At 42.9% G+C, this 13656-nt stretch overlaps 1 protein-coding gene across 2 annotated transcripts in view; it reads left to right on the top strand.

Moving 5' to 3' along the window:
• The first annotated feature begins 7958 nt into the window (after positions 1 to 7958).
• The window catches only part of PELI1 (pellino E3 ubiquitin protein ligase 1), an 85417-nt gene continuing 79719 nt past the window's right edge, over positions 7959 to 13656 (top strand). The window contains exons 1-2 of one of the 2 annotated variants that reach the window (XM_042443275.1): positions 7959 to 8222; positions 12351 to 12385. The gene's annotated coding sequence lies outside the window, so the exon portion shown is untranslated. Of the gene's footprint in view, positions 8223 to 12068; positions 12386 to 13656 lie in introns of those variants that run through there. The other variant, XM_042443283.1, reaches the window with a different exon arrangement.

The following is a 13656-nucleotide window of genomic DNA, read 5'->3' as shown; positions in this document are numbered from 1 at the left end:
AATCGCTAGTCCTAACTAGAAGAGACCCACTGAATTAATGGGACAAGTGTTACCCATGGATCCAGCCCTCTTTATAGTATTTATATCAAATTACTGTAATATCATAAGGGATGTTGTAGGCAGGTAGCCCAAAAGAGCACTTGTGTTCCTAAACACACAAGTTTAAGAAACCAGCCATATCATATTAGTAGATCTGGATGGCTCAATGCAGGGGGAAGCCACAGCACTTAGCCGAGATAAGATTGTCCACTCTTTCCTGCATATCTCATTCCGTTCTTCCTCCCTGGGAAAGTCCTGGAAAAACAATTTGACATCTTAAACATTGCCCCTGGACCCATTTCTTGCTATAAATATATGTGCCTGGACAATAGCAATTTAGTTTAGTTTGAAACCGGACAGAATCTCTGTTCGATTTTGGCTGGACACCTCAGTAGCTGGCCACCCCACAAACTGAAGGCAGCTACAGAGCTATCTTCATTTCAGTAACACTGCAATTGGAACTACGCTTCAGGATTGGTACAGTAGTGCCTCTCTACACCCTGCAACTTTCTGTCTTCTACTGCCTTTGCAACATTCGTTCTGTGTGAAAGAGTGTGTTTTGTGTGTGCGTTGATTCCCCTTTTTATAAAAAAACAAACCCAAAACCCTAATTTGGAACCTGCTTCAGGAGTTCTTTGGGTTCGGAATCAGCATACAAAGGCTTACGTTCCTAGCTTTATGTTACCAAAGCCTTCTCACTGCTTCCCATTGCGCCAAGTCAGTTTCCCCACTGAAGACAATTTGTGGGTGCCCTCTTGGGACCCCTTGCAATTCAAGACTTATTCTAGTCAGACTAGGAAATGGATTTAGGCCACAGTAGTTTTGCTCCTATGAAGCAAAGGTAATCCTTGTATCCAAAAGCAGGCTTCAACCAGTCCCCTTTTTTTGATATAACATGTGGTGAGATGGGCAGTGAGATAGATTTTAATGCATTCCATCCTCTAATAAAGGTATGTGTTCACTTTAATGGCTCTGAACATGAAACCCTAAAAAGATCCATGCTGGATCAGACCAGAGGCCCATCTAGTCAAGCTTTATTTGGCACCCATTTTGTTACCCGTGAGAAGTGTATTAACAACTGCATTCTGCTTCTCATGGTCGTTAGCAAATGATATACAAAGGCCTATATTCTGTAATACAATGTGCTCTATAGGCATTTCAATTAGCAGCCATTGAGAGACCCTAACCCTCATCTGTTTATTTAACCTCATTTTGAAGCTGTTTAAATTGGCAGTCATCATCACCACCTCTTGAGATTACAGAAGATCTGATTGCCTCTGGAGATCAGATGAAGTGGGCTGAAATAAGGCCCGTTCCCTTAGACCAGTGATATCCAAACTCTGGCCCTCCAGGTTTCTGGACTTCAACTCCCAGCATCGCAGACCATTGGCCAACATGGCTGAGGCTTCTGGAAGCTGAAGTCCAAAAACACAGAGAAGACCAGAGTTTGGACATCACTGTCTTAGGCAAATGAGACTGTCAAGGCAACTATGCTGATTACTTTGAGTTGAGCGAGTATCTTAATTTATCTCAATTTAATATGATCCTAAACTTCAGAAATTATTTTTACTGGCTTCCTGAATATGTCTGGAATCAATCTGGCACTAAGTTCACTCATTAAAAAAGATAAAGAATACTGATGATTTTTTTGTATCAGTGCTTTTCTCTTGCCTTCCCCATTCCACTCCCCTCTTTGTAGTTTTTCTCTCCTTCTACTTTTCATCCTGTACTGCCTCTCTCACAATCAATGTACAGGGAAAGATCCTTGAAAGCAAAGCATTTCCTTTTTCTTGCACCATTGTTACTGAATAACACACAACAAGGTCTGTCTCTTGGATCATTGTTAATTGAGTCCTTCAGATGGCAAGCCTGCATTCGTTCATAACTCAATAACATGATATTTACTGTAAGCCCACGTGTCTTGAGATGAGTAATGTGAGAAAGGTAAATGCTTAGTAGGACGTCTGTCATGCAGTCACCTAAAGTTCAGGGCAGAATATACAATCCAGAGGTGGTAGAAAAACAAATTGTTCAAATGGCTTTTATTTGTGTTTAAAAAATTTGACACCAACACAAATATACGATCATAACAGGAATGGCTCTGCCTAGTGCATTAACCTATTTACTCTTATAATACTTCCCTTTAGATTTAGCAGTGGTATGAAGCATTAGCCAAGAGTAAACATGGTGATTAATAACCATCATGGATAATTTTCTGGCTATTCTGAACGATCACTTTTAACTGTTCAAACCGAGATATCAAGGCATGGAAATCAGCAGACATAGAATCATAGAGTTGGAAGAGACCACAAGGGCCATTAAGTCCAAATTCCTGCCATGCAGGAAATCTCAATCAAAGCATCCCCGACAGATGGCCATACAGCCTCTCTTTAAAGACCTCTAAGGAAAGAGACTCCACTACACTCCGAGGAAGGAGTGTGTTCCACTGTCAAACAGCCCTTACTGTCAGGAAGTTCTTCCTAATGTTGAGATGGAATCTCTTTTCCTGTAGCTTGCATCCATTGTTCTAGGTCCTAGTCTCTGGAGCAGCAGAAAACAAGCTTGTTCCCTCCTCAATATGACATCCCTTCAAATATTTAAACAGGGCTATCATATCACCTCTTAACCTTCTCCTCTCCAGGCTAAACATCCCCAGCTCCCTAAGACATTCCTCATAGGACATGGTTTCCAGACCCTTCACCATTTTGCCCTCCTTGGACACGCTCCAGTTTCTCTACAACCTTTTTAAATTGTGGTGCCCAGAACTGGACACAATATTCCAGGTGGGGCCTGACTAGAGCAGAATAGAGTGGCACTATTACTTCCCTTGATCTAGACATTATACTTCTATTGATGCAGCCTAAAATCACATCTGTCAGTCAGGTTAATTAACCATGCTCAGTGGGACAAATATCAAAGGACACCTTTATGGAACACTTGTTGTTGTTGTTGTTATGTGTGCCCTCAAATTGTTCCTGATTTATGGCAACCCTAAGGCAAACCTATCATGGGAGTTTCTTGGAAAGACTTGTTCCAAGGGGGTTTGCCATTACCCGCCCTTGAAGCTGAAAACATGTGACTTGCCCAAGGCCACCCAGTGGGTTTCATGGCTGAGCTGGGAATTGAACCCTGGTCTCTGTTTGGCAAGAGATGAAAGTGTAAGCTGTTTGGCTAGAGTTGAAAGAGTAATAACAATAACAACAACAAAAGGGGGATATGCTATATAGGACGTGGTGTCAGAGAGATAGAATGGTTAGTGGGGGGAAATGTGACTTCAGGACAGGATACGGAGTTGAGACTGCCATGGTCGCCTTAGTTGATGATCTCAGTCTGGACATCGACAGGGGAAGTCTGATCCTGTTGGTGCTTTTGGACCTCTCAGTGGCCTTTGATACCATCGACCATGGTATCCTTCTGGAACGCCTGAGAGAGTTGAGAATTGGGGGCATTGCATTGTAGTGGTCCCGGTCCTATCTCTCAGGCAGATTCCAAATGGTGATGCTTGGGGACAGTTGTTTGGCCAAGAGGGGGCTTAAATCGGGCATCCCTCAAAGCACTATTCTGTCCCCAATGCTATTTAACATTTACATGAAGCCGCTGGGTGAGATCAACTGAAAACATGGGACGGTGGTGACACCCAAATATGTTTTTCTGTGTCTTGGACTGCTTCAGTGACTAAGGAAGGCATCTCTCCTCTGAATGAATGTCTTAAGTTGGTAATGGACTGGATGAGGAAAAATAAACTCAAGTTGAATCATAGTAAGACAAAGGTACTTGCCACAGAGAACCCGAATCCGGGCTTGGATATATTGTCAACCAGTCCTGGACAGGGTCACACTTCCCCTAAAGGACTGTGTTCGCAGCTTGGGGGTGCTCCTGGACTCGTCGTTTCAGTTATCATCTCAGATCGATGTGATGGTCAGGAGTGCGTGTTATCAGCTTTGGCTGATATGCCAGCTGCGACCCTACCTAGAGCCACCTAGACCTAGTGACCTAGAAACGGTGGTACACGCACTGGTAACCTCTCATCTCGATTTCTGAAATGCACTCTACATGGAGCTATCAGCTGGTACAAAACATGGCAGCAGGTTGGTCGCTGGTAAATCCAGGTCGGACCATATAACACCTATCTTAAAAGCTTTCAGCTGGCTGCCAATTAGCTTTTGGGCGTGGTACAAGTTGTTGGTTATTACCTTTAAAGACCTACATAGCTTGGGTCCAGCTTACTTGTAGGAGCATCTTTTTCCAAAAAATCCACCCCGCACTCTTAAGTCCTCTGGGAAGACCTTCTGCAGCCAAAGACCAGGTTGACAACTATTTCCCAGAGGACCTTTTCAAAACTGAGGAATGGCCTGCCAGAGGAAATCCGTCAGATTAGCACCCTTGATGGCACTCAAGACGAATCTCTTCCGGCAGGCCTTCCCTGACTGACCTCCAAAAATTGACTGCCCCTCTGCCCACAGTCACTCTATTATCCACCTATCTTTTTAACTTTTGAGTTAATTTTAACTTATAATTGTAATTTTAATGTATTTTATAATTTATAATCTGAGTGTTATTTTATCTTGGTAATGGGTTGGGGATTGGGGATTTTTATGATTTATTGCATTAAGTAATTGTATTTCTACTATCTTTTGGAATCCGCCTCGATCCGAAGGGAGAGGCGGGCTAATAATAATAATAATAATAATAATAATTATTATTATTATTATTATTATTATTATTACAGGATGGCATAGTGGTTTGAGTGTTAGACTACAACTCTGGAAACTAGGGTTGAATTCCCTGTTTAGCCATGAAACCCACTGGGAGGCCTTAGGCGAGTCAAACGCTCTCAACCTCAGGGGAAGACAATGGCAAACCTCCTCTGAATAAATCTTGCTAAGAAACCCCATGATATCAGGGACGTAGCTAGGATTTTAGGAAGGGAGGGGGGGTTCCAGACTAAGTGCCACCATTATAATGGGGCTTGGGTGCGGTGGTGCAGCAGCACACACCATTCATTTTTCTAATGGAAGGGGGGGTGGACCCCAAGAACCCCCCCCCCTTGGCTACGTCCCTGATGACATGGTATCCTTAGGGTCCTTGTAAGTTGGAACCGAATTGAAGGCACACAACAGCAAACACCATCATTATATTTAAAAGCAACACCTTAAAGGTGTTTACACTGGGGGGAGGGGACATTTATTACATTATATTTGAAACTGGTGTTTAAATTTACATTATATTACTATATCAGAAACCTGGCTGGAATGAAAGTGAAATATGATTAGCCATGATTTTATTCCCCCTGCCCTGTCACTGTTTTGAACTTGGAAGGGAAGGAAAACAACTGTATTAATGTTGGAAAATCCATTTCTCACCCACTCACCAAATGGGAATGAAGGAAAGATGCAAAGAACAAAAGGTTTCTTAGGTAGCAGTAAAGGAAGCGGGAGTAAGAAAGCACAATTAATAGAGAAGCTGGGCTAAATCCAGTATGTACAACTCTGACATTGCAAAAACCCATTAACAAGGAAAAGTCAACCCAATCCTAATAGAAACTTGAAGAACAACCCCCCCCCCAAAACCAGGGGTGTCAGAGGGGGGTGCAGCCACACTAAGTAACACCCCCTAAGGCTGTGTGTGTGTGACTCCACACAAACATCTGCCTTTGGGCAAAAACAGACTGTGGTGTTTGTCTGAATCCCTTTAAAACACTGAAAAAATGGTGAGTGGGGCGAAGCTCAGTTGGAGGAGAAAGGAGAGGCTCCAGTTTTGTTTTGTTTTTTAAAAAAGCCTTGTAAATTTTTATATTTATTTATTTATTGTTTTGTTCTTTTACATTTTTATTTAAAAACATCAAATCTTACCAAATTTTCACTTTAACCACATGAAACTATGTGCAGGTAAATACAGTTGGCCTTCTGTATCCACGGATTTATTATGCATGGATTCAAGTATCCACATCTTGAAGATATTTTAAAAATATATAAATTTCAAAAACCAAACCTTGATTTTTGCCATTTTTATATAAGGGACACCATTTCACTATCCCGCTGTATTTAAAGGGACTTGTGCATCCATGGATTTTGGTATCCAAGGAAGGTCCTGGAACCAAACCCCAGCGGATACCAAGGGTCCACTGTACATTATAATTTAAGGGTATACAGTCGGCCCCTCTTATACACAGATTTTTTATACACGGATTTAAGCATACACGGTTTGAAAATGTTCCAAAAAAGTATAAATTTACCTTGATTTTCCATTTTTTAAATAAGGTACACCATTTTGCTATGTCATTATATTTAATGGGACTTGAGCATACACGGATTTTGTTATACACGGTATGGGAGGAGGTCAGTGAATACAGGGGGGTAACAATTACCCTCAAGAAGTCCCCAACCCCTTGCATGGTGGGACCAGCCTCCTTCACAGAGTAAAAGATGTCAGCAACTATGGTGGGTTGGTGGTGTAGGGAAACAATGCGCCAAAGAAAAACATATTGTTTCCATGAAGAAAATGTCCTTAAAATTACATTAAATTACATTGGGGAAGAGTTACTTTTCACTCTAGTTTAGCTACAGTTGTCTCCCCACATTTGCAGCTTTCAACTCCATCACATGGGGAAAACTGGGGGTTTAACCAGTGATTAACCCGTGAAAATCATGCAGTCACAATTAAAGATTTTCACACACATCACACTTAAAGAGCCATTATCCCAGGAAGCAACAAGAGAATAATTCACAGGATTTCCCTGTGAATGATTTGTTGCTGTTTATTGCCAGTTTATCCCTGGGATAATGGCACTTTAATGTTGACGTCATGTGAAAATCTTAATCGCAACTGAGCAATTTTCACAGGTTAATCGCTGGTAGCCTTAAATCCGAATTAAAGACTTTCTCGTTCTCTGAAGCATCTGGAACTTAATTTTAATATTGTTGTATAACCTAGATTTGATTATATACATTACACGGAAAACAGAATGCAGTCTTTCAGGTTTTGCATTATTTGTTTCTCTGGGACTGCATCTGCACTGCAGAAATAATCCCGTTTGACACCGGTTTAACTGCCAGGGCTCATTGCTATGGGATCCTGGGAATTGTTTTGTGAGACATTTCATCTTCTCTGTCAAAGAGCTCTGGTGCCACAACAGACTAACAAATCCCAGAATCCCTTTGTATTGAGCCACGGCAGTTAAAGTGGTGTCAAACTGGATTATTTCTGCAGTGTGGATTCACTCTGAGTTCATAGTTTTGCCTCATGAGGTGTAATCTGGACTGCAGAATGCAATTTGGGACTGCTTTCACTGCCAGGGCTCAATGCAATGGGATCCTGGGATTTGTAATTTTTAAATATATATATATATATATATTGTTTTTTTTAGAAAATACATTAAAAATAGACAGAAGTAATACAGATGTATCAATTCCACATTCATAATTAATCTTCTGTGCTGGGATCTGTAATTTTTGTGAGGTAAATATATATATATTTAAAAATACATTAAAAATAGGCACCAGGTCTACTTCTACATTATGAATATAAAGTATTGTGCTGGGATTTGTAGTTTTTTGTAACGCACAGCCTCTCTCTGTCAGAGCGCTACGAACAAAAACTACAAATCCCAGAATGCCATCGCGCTGAGCCGCAGCCGTTGAAGGCGTCTTAAAAAACTGCATTATTCCCGTAGGCTTCCGAATCCCTTATTTGACTCCTCCCCCCTGTCCTTGTTCCTCCTGTTTTGAGGCGCGTGGCCACGCCCCCCTCCCAGCCTCCGCGGCGACAGTTAACAAAGGTCACAGCAGCGGCGATTGGTCACTACGCAGTAGCAGCAGCAGCGTCGTAGGAGGAGTCAAAGAACTCCATTTCCCATGCTCCTCCGGGGCCGTCGCCTTTGAATGAGGTCACCTGCTTGCCCCCTCCCATTGGTGGGTGCCTGTGTGGCGGGGCTCCCGCTGACCCAGAGGGCTGAGAGGATTATATCGCAGAGACGGAGACAGACACAGACACAGGGGCTCCCTCCGACGGATTGTTTTTCTTTCTCCAGCCCTTCCCTCCTCCTTCCCTTCCGCTCAGCCCGCCTCCCTCCCTCCCTCCTCGCGGGGCTGCTGCTGCTGTTTTTCGGAGCCCTCCACCTCCAAGGCAACAGGGGCAGCCAGCGGAGGACTCCTCTTCAGCCGTCCTTCCCTGGTCCTTCCCAGGCATAAAGAGGTGGTAGAAAAACAAATTGTTCAAATGGCTTTTATTTGTGTTTTAAAAATTTGACACCAACACAAATATACGATCATAACAGGAATGGCTCTGCCTAGTGCATTAACCTATTTACTCTTACAATACTTCCCTTTAGATTTAGCAGTGGTATGAAGCATTAGCCAAGAGTAAACATGGTGATTAATAACCATCATGGATAATTTTCTGGCTATTCTGAACGGTCACTTTTAACTGTTCAAACCGAGATATCAAGGCATGGAAATCAGCAGACATAGAATCATAGAGTTGGAAGAGACCACAAGGGCCATTAAGTCCAAATCCCTGCCAAGCAGGAAATCTCAGTCAAAGCATCCCCGACAGATGGCCATCCAGCCTCTCTTTAAAGACCTCTAAGGAAAGAGACTCCACTACACTCCGAGGAAGGAGTGTGTTCCACTGTCAAACAGCCCTTACTGTCAGGAGGTTCCTCCTAATGTTCAGGTGGAATCTCTCTTCCTATAGCTTGCATCCATTGTTCTGGGTCCTAGTCTCTGGAGCAGCAGAAAACAAGCTTGTTCCCTTCTCAATATGGCATCCCTTCAAATATTTAAACAGGGCTATCATATCACCTCTTAAACTTCTCCTCTCCAGGCTAAACATCACCAGCTCCCTAAGGTATTCCTCATAGGACATGGTTTCCAGACCCTTCACCATTTTGCCCTCCTTGGACACGCTCCGGTTTCTCTACATCCTTTTTAAATTGTGGTGCCCAGAACTGGACACAATATTCCAGGTGGGGCCTGACTAGAGCAGAATAGAGTGGCACTATTACTTCCCTTGATCTAGACATTATACTTCTATTGATGCAGCCTAAAATCGCATCTGTCAGTCAGGTTAATTAACCATGCTCAGTGGGACGAATATCAAAGGACACCTTTATGGAACACTTGTTGTTGTTGTTATGTGTGCCCTCAAATTGTTCCTGATTTATGGCAATCCTAAGGCAAACCTATCATGGGAGTTTCTTGGAAAGACTTGTTCCGAGGGGATTTGCCTTTACCCTCCCTTGAAGCTGAAAACATGTGACTTGCCCAAGGCCACTCAGTGGGTTTCATGGCTGAGCTGGGAATTGAACCCTGATCTCTGTTTGGCAACAACAAAAAGGGGATATGCTATATAGGAAGTGGTGTCACAGAGATAGAAAGGTTAGTGGGGAAAATGTGACTTCAGGACAGGATATGGAGTTGACACTGCCATGGTCGCCTTAGTCGATGATCTCAGTCTCAACATCGACAGGGGAAGTGGGATCCTGTTGATGCTTTTGGACATCTCAGCGGCCTTTGATACCGTCAACCATGGTATCCTTCTGGAACGCCTGAGAGAGTTGAGAATTGGGGGCATTGCATTGCAGTGGTCCCAGTCCTATCTCTCGGGCAGATTCCAGATGGTGATCTTGGGGACAGTTGTTTGGCCAAGAGGGGGTTTAAATCGGGCATCCCTCAAAGCACTATTCTGTCCCCAATGCTATTTAACATTTACATAAAGCCGCTGGGTGAGATCATCTGAAGACATGGGACGGGGTGTTATCAGTATGCTGATGACACCCAAATATGTTTCTCTGTGTCTTGGACTGCTTCAGTGACTAAGGAAGGCATCTCTCCTCTGAATGAATGTCTTAAGTTGGTAATGGACTGGATGAGGGAAAACAAACTGAAGTTGAATCCTAGTAAGACGGAGATATTTGCCACAGGGAACCCGAATCCGGGCTTGGAGATATGTCAACCAGCCCTGCACAGGGTCACACTTTCCCTAAAGGACTGTGTTTGCAGCTTGGGGGTGCTCCTGGACTCGTCGTTTCAGTTATCATCTCAGATTGATGTGATGGCCAGGAGTGCATGTTATCAGCTTTGGCTGATACGCCAGCTGCGACCCTACCTAGAGCCACCTAGACCTAGTGACCTAGAAACGGTGGTACACGCACTGGTAACCTCTCATCTCCATTTCTGAAATGCACTCTACATGGAGCTATCAGCTGGTACAAAACATGGCAGCAGGTTGGTTGCTGGTAACTCCAGGTCGGACCATATAACACCTATCTTAAAAGCTCTCAGCTGGCTGCCAATTTGCTTTTGGGCGTGGTACAAGGTGTTGGTTATTACCTTTAAAGCCCTACATAGCTTGGGTCCAGCTTACTTGTGGGAGCATCTTTTCCCAAAAAATCCACCCCGCACTGCGGGTGACACCAATCCTAGTGATGACATTAAGTCCCCAACCCCCTGCATGGCGGGACCACCCTCCTTCACAGAGTAAAAGATGTCAGCAAGTATGGTGGGTTGGTGGTGGTGTAGGGAAACAATGCTCCAAAGAAAAACATATTGTTTCCAAGAAAAAAATGTCCTTAAAATTACATTAAATTACATTGGGGAAGAGATACTTTTCACTCTAGTTTAGCTACAGTTGTCTCCCCACATTTGCGGCTTTCAACTCCATCACATGGGGGAAACCGGGGGTTTAACCAGTGATTAACCTGTGAAAATCATGCAATCACAATTAAAGATTTTCACACACATCACACTTAAAGAGCCATTATCCCAGGAAGCAACAAGGGAATAATCAGGCAATAAACAGCAACAAATCATTCACGGGATTTCGCCGTGAATGATTTGTTGCTGTTTATTGCCAGTTTATCCCTGGGATAATGGCACTTTAATGTTGACGTCGTGTGAAAATCTTAATCGCGACTGAGCAATTTTCACAGGTTAATCGCTGGTAGCTTTAAATCCGAATTAAAGACTTTCTCGTTCTCTGAAGCATCTGGAACTTAATTTTAATATTGTTGTATAACCTAGATTTGATTATATGCATTACCTAGAAAACAGAATGCAGTCTTCCAGGTTTTGCATTATTTCTTTCTCTGGGACTGCATCTGCACTGCAGCAATAATCCCGTTTGACACTGGTTTAACTGCCAGGGCTCATTGCTATGGGATTCTGGGAACTGTCTTGTGAGAGATTTCATCTTCTCTGTCAAAGAGCTCTGGTGCCACAACAGACTAACAAACCCCAGAATCCCTTCGTATGGAGCCATGGCAGTTAAAGTGGTGTCAAACTGGATTATTTCTGCAGTGTGGATTCACTCTGAGTTCATAGTTTTGCCTCATGAGGTCTAATCTGGACTGCAGAATGCAGTTTGGGAATGCTTTGACTGCCAGGGCTCAATGCAATGGGATCCTGGGATTTGTAATTTTTAAATATATATATACATTACATTAAAAGTACATTAAAAATAGACAGAAGTAATCCGGATCTACTTCTACATTATCAATTCCATGTTCATAATTGATCTTCTGTGCTGGGATCTGTAATTTTTGTGAGGTAAAACATATATATTTTTATTTATTTATTTATTTAAAAATACATTAAGAATAGGCTCCAGGTCTACTTCTACATTATCAGTATAATGTATTGTGCTGGGATCTGTAGTTTTTTTGTAACGCACAGCCTCTCTCTGTCAGAGCGCTCTTGGTGCTACGAACAAAAACTACAAATCCCAGAATGCCATCGCGCCGAGCCGCGGCCGTTGAAGCTGTCTTTAAAAAACTGCATCATTCCCGCAGGCTTCCCCCCCTGTCCTTGTTCCGCCTCTTTTGAGGCGCGTGGCCACGCCCCCTCCCAGCCTCCGCGCGCGAGGCCCAGCGGCGACAGTTAACAAAGGTCACAGTCAGCGGCGATTGGTCAGAGTCCTCCTCCTCCTCCGCAGCAGCAGCAGCGTCGTAGGAGGAGTCAAAGAACTCCATTTCCCATGCTCCTCCGGGGCCGTCGCCTTTGAATGAGGTCACCTGCTTGCCCCCTCCCATTGGTGGGTGCCTGTGTGGCGGGGCTCCCGCTGACCCAGAGGGCTGAGAGGATTATATCGCAGAGACGGAGATAGACACAGACACAGGGGCTCCCTCCGACGGATTGTTTATCTTTCTCCAGCCCTTCCCTCCTCCTTCCCTTCCGCTCAGCCCGCCTCCCTCCCTCCCTCTTCGCGGGGCTGCTGCTGCTGTTTTTCGGAGCCCTCCACCTCCAAGGCAACAGGGACAGCCAGCGGGGGACTCCTCTTCAGCCGTCCTTCCCTGGTCCTTCCCAGGCAGGCAGGCAGGCAGACAGACAGACGCCGGAGCCTTCGCCCGGTAAGCCCAGAGGGAACCGAAGGGGAAGGAAGGGGGAGGAAGCAGGGACAAAGGGGGGGGGGGAGAAAAGAGATAGACCTTTCTTTCCTTTCTTCCTTTCGCCTTTCCCCCCTCCTTCCTTCCTTCTTTCCTTGCTTCCTTCTTTCCTCCTTTCTTCCGTCCTTCCTTCTTTCCTTCCTTCTTTCTTTCCTTGCTTCCTTCCACTCTTTCTCCTTCCTTCCTTCTGTCCTTCCTTCCTACCTTCCGTCCTTCCTTCTTTCCTTCCTTCTTTCTTTCCTTTCCTCTTCCCTTCTTTCCTTTCCTTTTTTCCTTCCTTCCTTCTTTGTTTCCTACCTTACTTCTTTCTTTCCTTCCACTCTTTTCCCTTCCTTCCTTCCTTCTCTTTATTTCCTTGCGTCCATCCTTCCCTTTTCCTTTCTCCCTTATTCCTTCCGTCTTTTTTGCTTTTCCCCTCCTTCCTTCCTTCCTGCCTGCCTTTTCCCTTCTTCCCTTCCCTTCCTCCTCGCCTTCTTTCAGAGGCCAACCCCTTTCCTCTCTTCCCTTCCTTGGCTATTCTTTAAGGAGAAATAATAATAATAACAGTATTTATTTAATAATAATATTTTTTTATTTATATCCTGCCTCTTCCCATAGGATCAAGGCGGCTTACAAACACAACAAAATGCCACACAATAATACAATTAAAAAACCCGATACACACATAAAATGCAATACAACTCTAATACAATACAAATAATTCCCCCCTCCTTACATATATAACATACTATCTAAATATAACAATGATAAAATATAAAATAAATCATTAAAACCATTAGTTAAAGAAGTCTCAATCCCAGTTGGGAAGACTGACCCTCCGCATCCCAGTCTTTTCCACTCGGATTTGGGTTAGGATTGTTATTTCCCCTCCCCTCCCTCCTTTTAATAATAATAATAATAATAATAATTCCCTCATAATAAAATATGTCCCTCATAATAATAACAACATTCCAATAATAATAATAATAATAATAATAATAATAATATTTCCCTCATAATAATAATAAATTTTATTAATAATATTTCTGTTATAATAATAATAATAATAATAATAATAACATTCCCCAATAAGAATTAAAAATAATAATAATTCCCTCACAATAATAATAATAATAATAATAATCCATAATAATAATAACATTTCCCTCATAATGATAATAATATTTCTATCATAATAATATTTCCCTCATAATAACATTATTATTATTATTATTATTATTATTATTATTATTATT

Source organism: Sceloporus undulatus, chromosome 1, assembly GCF_019175285.1.
Source record: "Sceloporus undulatus isolate JIND9_A2432 ecotype Alabama chromosome 1, SceUnd_v1.1, whole genome shotgun sequence".
Lineage (NCBI taxonomy): Eukaryota > Metazoa > Chordata > Lepidosauria > Squamata > Phrynosomatidae > Sceloporus > Sceloporus undulatus.
The sequence above is the reverse complement of the archived record's forward strand: the minus strand, read 5'-3'. Positions and strand labels throughout refer to the sequence as shown.